The sequence below is a fragment of the Spermophilus citellus genome (assembly GCF_964194105.1).
Source record: "Spermophilus citellus genome assembly, chromosome: 7".
Taxonomy (NCBI): Eukaryota; Metazoa; Chordata; class Mammalia; order Rodentia; family Sciuridae; genus Spermophilus; species Spermophilus citellus.
This window is the reverse complement of record NC_138188.1, coordinates 124,457,420-124,464,024: the sequence shown is the minus strand read 5'-3', so window position 1 is coordinate 124,464,024 and position 6,605 is coordinate 124,457,420. Positions and strand designations below refer to the sequence as shown.

Below are 6,605 nucleotides of genomic sequence, written 5' to 3'. Positions count from 1 at the left end.
TATGATCCACTGTATATTCAGTTGTAGAATTTCTGTGTGCATTTGAAAGAAAAAAAAACGTATAGAATTTAGGGCTCTAAATTTTTCTATTGGGCCTCTGGTGTTCTAGTCTTAAATATCTTTACACATTTTAATTTATTATTATTATTATTTTGTTTTTTAAAAGGTCCCTGAAGAAAACAAAACAAAACAAAAAAAATAAAAAATAAAAGGTCCCTGAAGGAGGCTTATTGAGATTTTTGCTTCCGAGCAGGATCCTCAGTCCTTACCCATTTTAAAAGTCTTTGTTCTTTCAGTTACTGGGTTAGTTATAGTAATGTAATTTATTTGTTTTGCTAATTTTTGTTTTATGTTTCAAGGCTAATACACACACACACACACACACACACACACACACACACACACACAGTTGCTATATAATCCTGGTAAATTTTTATATCATTTCTAGTGAGTCTCTTTTCTCTAGGAATGCTCCTTATTTCTCCATATTGATTATTTTACTTACTATCAACATATTTCTTTTAGTGATTATTGCATTATATATCTTTTCAATTCTTTTATATTCAACATTTCTGTAACATTCCCTTATACACAACATAATATTTGATTTTTAATATGAAATTTCATAATCCTTGTCTTTTAAACTGGAGCATTTAGTCCATTTTCATTTAAGATAATAGGTGGCATATTTGGGTTTAATGCTACCAAAAAATATTGTCCAGTATTTTCTGTTTTGTCTATTTTCGTGGCCTACTTTGAATGAATTGAATGTCTATTATTCCTCTGTTTTTCCTTTATTAATTAACTTCTATACTAAATCATGTGTGTTTTACATATCAGAGTCTAGGATTAATGGAGTCTTTAGTTATTCAATGATTTTACCTCCCTCACCCCTCAAGCCATGCAACGATCTGAAAACATTTTATAATCTCTTGCTTAAAATGCTACACTTACCATGTATTTTAATCCTATCTTTGATTTGTTTTTATACCCTCAAGACATTATTAATGTTTTATCCAACCACTGTTCCTTTAAATTTATCTACATAAATACTACTCTTTTTTGGGGGTGGTTACCAGGGATTGAACTCAGGGGCACTAGACCACTGAGCCGCATCTTAGGCCTATTTTGTATTTTATTTATAGAGACAGGGAATCACTGAGTTGCTGAGTGCCTCACTTGTTGCACAGGCTGGCTTTGAACTTGCCATCCTCCTGCCTCAGCCTCCGGATGATCAATGATCTTCTGGGATTACAGGTATGCACCACTGCACCTAGCTTTCCTTGATTTTCATCCCCTCCTCAACCCTTCGCTTTCCAGAACTTCCACTTTGGGATCTCTTTTGTATCATTCAGGATTTCCTTTAGCAAGGGCCTGCTGTTCTAAACTCAGTATTTGTTTATTTCTTTAGTTTGCCCTTATAGGGTGAACATCTGTAAAGGACAGAATTGGCATTATAAGTAAGTAGTGAAAGGGTAGACAATTCCTTAGTAGATCCTGGAACAGTGACTTTCCATCTGAAAAAAAAATATATTCCTACCCTGAACTGTAAAAATAAATAAATAAAATAAAATAAAAAATTAAAAAGGAAAATTCTGACAGATTAAATGTTTAAATTGGAAAAAAAGAAAAACAATTGAGATTTGATTAGAGATGTATGAAATATATTTATGTTGTATCCTGGGAAAGATTTCTTAAATTGACACAAAATATAAATTATAAAGAAACGACCTTGAGATTTCAGTTTATGAGAATTATAAAGCCTGTGTATTGAACAAATTAAAAGCCAAGGGACACATTGGAAAAAATATTTACAAGATATATAATGAGGGATCATATCATGAAAAAAAATGTCAAATGAATAAGGAAAAATCTAATAGATGTAACAATAGAAAAGAATGGTTAAAGGATGTAAATTGACAGCAAAGAGAAGATCAGTGAACAGGTTTCTGCTTAGTCATGTAAAGAAAATCTTTATTGGACATACTCTTCATTTTCCATATGGGCCTCTACCTCATAGGTTTAGGGAGTTTGAGCGTGGGGTGGGGAAGAGGGCCACTCTAACATCTCACACAAGTGAATCCCAAACAGGCTGGGTTATAATTCTCTTTCAGATAACATGGCAGCTTGTAGGAAATGCTCCCTGTGTGTGGATGCCCTCCTCCCCTGCTCCTCCTCAAGATGGTGGCTGGGTACATGGTGGATGGAGACTTTCCTCACCTGAGTATCATCCTCCTTGTCTTTACCAGATTCTTAAACAGGAAGTAAGGCCAAAACACCTCTGTCTCTGTCTCTGTCTCTGTCTCTGTCTCTCTCTCTCTCTCTCTGGCCTTCTTCTCAAATAATATGAAGGATTTTGAATTACAGAAGCTAGAAGTTATGGTGTCTGGGAGTGATGAATGCTTTTTATTTTGTCTGCCTTTTCTTTTCCACATTCTACTTTTTTTGGAAAGACTAGTCTTTTTCTCTTTTAATTCTTACCCAGTTAGATGTTGGTTCTCTTTGCACTGTTTTCTATTAAAACTCTATGTTCAGACCTCCAAACTTAGCTTTTACTATTTAAAATTTGTTTAATAAATTAAGATGTCAATTTTCTGCCTGGGGAAAATTTGATTCTCATGATAATTGCCTAATATTGGACTAAAAAGGAGCCAGCTGAAAAGTAAGTGCTTTAATCCAGGTTGTACCTGTCCTTCCCACTGAACTTGTGGTAAATTGAAACAGTAAGATTTACAATGTATTAAAGTGCATCGGATTATTTTAAAATTGATCCCCTTGTACACATTAAAAAATTGCATTATCTTACCAGTAATTATGAAAGTACAAAATTTAAAACTGAGATACCATTGGAAAACAATTTAAAGTGATATAGTCTGATGAGAGACTTCTGGAGCTGTTCAAATGTTGTAGTCACTCTATAGAACAATTTGGTAAACTCTACTGAAATTACAACCCATTAATATAACCAGGTGTATTTCCTAGAGACACTCTTCCTAGGCACACAGGATGACAAGTTCAAGTTCATTTGTAATAGTAAAAACCGCCATCACTATGAATCTAATGAATAGATAAAATATGGCATCCCAGTGGCTCAGGAGGCTGAGACAGGAGGATCTCGAGTTCAAAGCTAGCTAGCCTCAATAATGGCGAGGTGCTAAGTAACTCAGTGTAACCTTGTCTCTAATAAAATACAAAATTGGGCTGGGGATGTGGCTCAGTGGTTTAGTGCTCCTGAGTTCAATCCCTGATACCCTACACCCCCCGCCCAAAAGAATGGCATATTCATATGATGGAAACTCAAATCTTTAGGAAACATCAACTATATTTGTAAGTCATGATTTAAAAAACAGAGTGAGGGAAAAAAACAAATCAAAGAATATGAAGCCAGGTATGAAAATCTAATCACTTACAAAACAACATAAACTTTGCTTACTTATATCTATACTTATGTATAATGTATATGTAGCATTTGTATTTTGATTGCAATAATACCAACTTCATGTTATGATAGGAATGTTCTGGGAATAGGAGCAAGGAATGCGGTAAAAGGATATACATCATTTAAACTAATTTCTTTGGGCTGGGGATGTGGCTCAAGCGGTATCGGCTGCTGGCCTGGCATGCATGCGGCCAGGTTCGATCCTCAGCACCACATACAAACAAAGATGTTGTGTCCGCCGAAAACTAAAAACTAAATATTAAAAATTCTCTCTCTCTCTTTCTCTTTCTCTCTCTCAAAAATAATAATAATAATAATAATAATTTCTTTGAAGTAAAAAAGACACTGAGGAAATAGTACTAAGAATAACTCCAATTCTGGGTGGTGGGCTCATAGGCATTGGGGGTGAAAAAATTCTCAAAAATAAATTAGACCTAATATCTGTGCTTGAAACCAAGGGTGTGGTAGTGAGCAGTTGTATTTTTTACCACCCTCAGGTTTTAGAAACATTTCCAAAAGGTCCAGTGCATTACATTTGTGTTTTTTTAATTTATTTATCTAATATATATTTATCTTGGTTGACCAGATCCAAGAAAAGAAATTAAGGAAAGCAAGAAGAAACAAGAAAAAAAATCATTAATCAGAAGCACCTCATAGGATATTGGAGCAATCCTACATGCAAATTCATAATTACATAAAGAAGGAAAGACAACAACCTTGATCTTAGAGAATGGAGAGATACATATGGAAGTGGTGAAAAATCGGGTAAAATTGAAAAAAAAAAGTAGAGATGAGTTTTAAGCAAGAGTTAGGATGAAACAGGGAGACAGGAGTTGGCAGAGGTGGAAGAAATAGCTCAGCGGCAGAGGCCAGGGAACTGAAAGTCCATGGTGGGTTCTCTGAGGTTACTTATTCACAAAAGTGCCAGCCTTCTCTTCTTTTTTGGTGTCTTCACCTGCTACTGATTAAGAAATTCCGCTAAACAAAAGAAAACGAAGGAGAGAACAATCTCAAACCAAACCAAAAAGGAAATATGTAGCTGTCCACGGTCCTCGAATGAAGATGTCGCGTCTCTGGGTGGTTGCTTCTTCTGTGCTTACAATGGGTCTTGCAGATCCACTAATACCCTCAACCAAACGGAGTCAGTTCACTCCTGGTAGAGGTTTTTGCTGCCACTGAGGTTCTGGACAGCGCTTGAGTCTCAGGTAGCAAGTACCTGTGAGCACTTGGAAGGAAGGAGCCTAGCGACTCACTTGGAGGGAAGGAGCCCCAGTCCCTGGCCGGCTGGAGGGTCCGTGTCCTCTTTCTCATAGGCTCTTCTTGGCTGGCGATCTCTGGGACAGATTCTTCTGCGAATCCCTGCTCGACGACCACGTCCTCCCCGGGGGCGCTCAGGAAAGCGCCCAGTTCCGGGCCATCAGGAGAGTCTCCCTGGCCTCCTGGGCGTTGGTCGGTGGCGCCCACGAGGCCCTCAGGGATCAGGATGAGGGTGTGTCCTTGAAGAGACACTTGCAGGACCCAGGTTGGCGCGGGCTTCAACACCAGGTCGACGTCGTTCTGGGGTGCCTGTAGATACCCGCGGCCAGGACCACCACAGAGATGAGCGCGGTGGCGTCAGCTGTCCCCGCGGAATCTTGCAGGCTGGGCGCCGCCTGGGGTTCTGCAGGGTCTGCGGGGTCGTCCAGTCGGCGGCGCTTGGCAAGGTCGGGTCCTCCGGGCTGTGGTCCCCACCAGGGCGCCGGGCAGGCGCTGGGGCTGAGTGGGCACAAGACCATCATTGCGACCGCGCTCTCGGGTCCCGGCCGAGTGAGTGCGGGCCTCGGATGGCGCGGTCCTGCGCGCGGGCGATGACCAACAGGTCTGGATGACAAGTTAGGCTAGCTGGGAGGGCGGGCCGCAGTCCAGGCTTCTGGAGAACCACGCCCATCCTGGGCTCCGCCCTGGAATAATTGGCTTTCCCTCTGCAGGCGCGGACGACAAGGGCTCAGTTGCTAGCCGAGTTTGTGGAATCACGTGCAGGGGCTCAGCAGAAGCGCTGCCTCCAGACTTTGACGGCTCAGGGCGTGGCCAGCCGGACAGGCGCTGTGTAGTGCAATAGCAGGGAAGGGTTTTAGGAAGGCTCCAACACCGCCCGGACCAGTGGTCCTTATTGCTCATATTTCTGATTAAAAACAAACCAACCGACTAAAACCCAAAATGCAACCTATAAACAACTTGCTTACTTTAGAAGTAGCCTATGTCTAATGTCTCTTCTAAATTTTCCAGAAGACTATGAAAGAGAGCTTTATCTCAGCACTCATCACTGCTTTTCCAGCCTATCTACATATGGTTCTAGATATTTCTTTCATTTATGAGAGAAATTAGAAATACCAAAATTTTATTTGATAAAAGAGCTTTTTAGGAAATAAAGAGAATAGCATTTTGTTGGAAGTCAGGCTCAGAAGAAAAAAAATAAGATTTTTTTGTATTCAAATCTGATATTTGACCTTTATTTAGTGTAAAAATTAGTTTATCCTCACAAATAGTTAAGAGAAGGAAAGAAAGTTTTACAAAATTAAATGCCTGATTTGTATTGGACACGGGAATCAAATACACATGTTTATTTGGGTGCAGCTGCTAAAGCTTGTAATACCAACGGATCATTGAGAGGCTGAGGCAGGAGGATCGCCAGATTCAAAGCCAGCTGCAGCAACTTAGCAAGGCCCTAAGGCAATTTAGAAAGACCCTGTCTCTAAATAAAATATTAAAAAGGACTGGGGATGTGGTTCAGTGGTGAAGTGCTCCTGGTTCAATCTCATACCAAACAAACACCCCGTCCCCCCCAAAACACGTTTAATTTTATAAGACACAATTTTTTTATTTTTTAACCTTTATGATTAGGGCAATTAGATATGAAATTTCTGGGTATTGAGTGGCATCTAAACAACAATAGATAATGCAAACTTTCTACCTGGCTGCCCCAAAACATCTTTGTGTAAGGGAATGCCGCTGGGAGGTTGTGTTCTCTCTGTACCTCATTCTTGCCTGCGCTTAATGAGGTTGGATTTTAAAGCGTTTATCAGTCTGTTGGTATGAAATGGTATACCATGTGTTTTCTATTTCCCTGATTACTCATGACATTGATCATGTTTTCACATATGTATCGTCCATCCATGTAACATCTTCT

General features: G+C 39.6%; 1 pseudogene across 1 annotated transcript; it reads right to left on the bottom strand.

Annotated features, from left to right (window-relative positions):
* Positions 1–4,688: 4,688 nt before the first annotated feature.
* On the bottom strand, positions 4,689–5,214 carry LOC308653407 (proline-rich protein 23A-like; annotated as a pseudogene). The gene has a single exon. The product of its transcript is annotated as a proline-rich protein 23A-like (transcript).
* Positions 5,215–6,605: the final 1,391 nt, after the last annotated feature.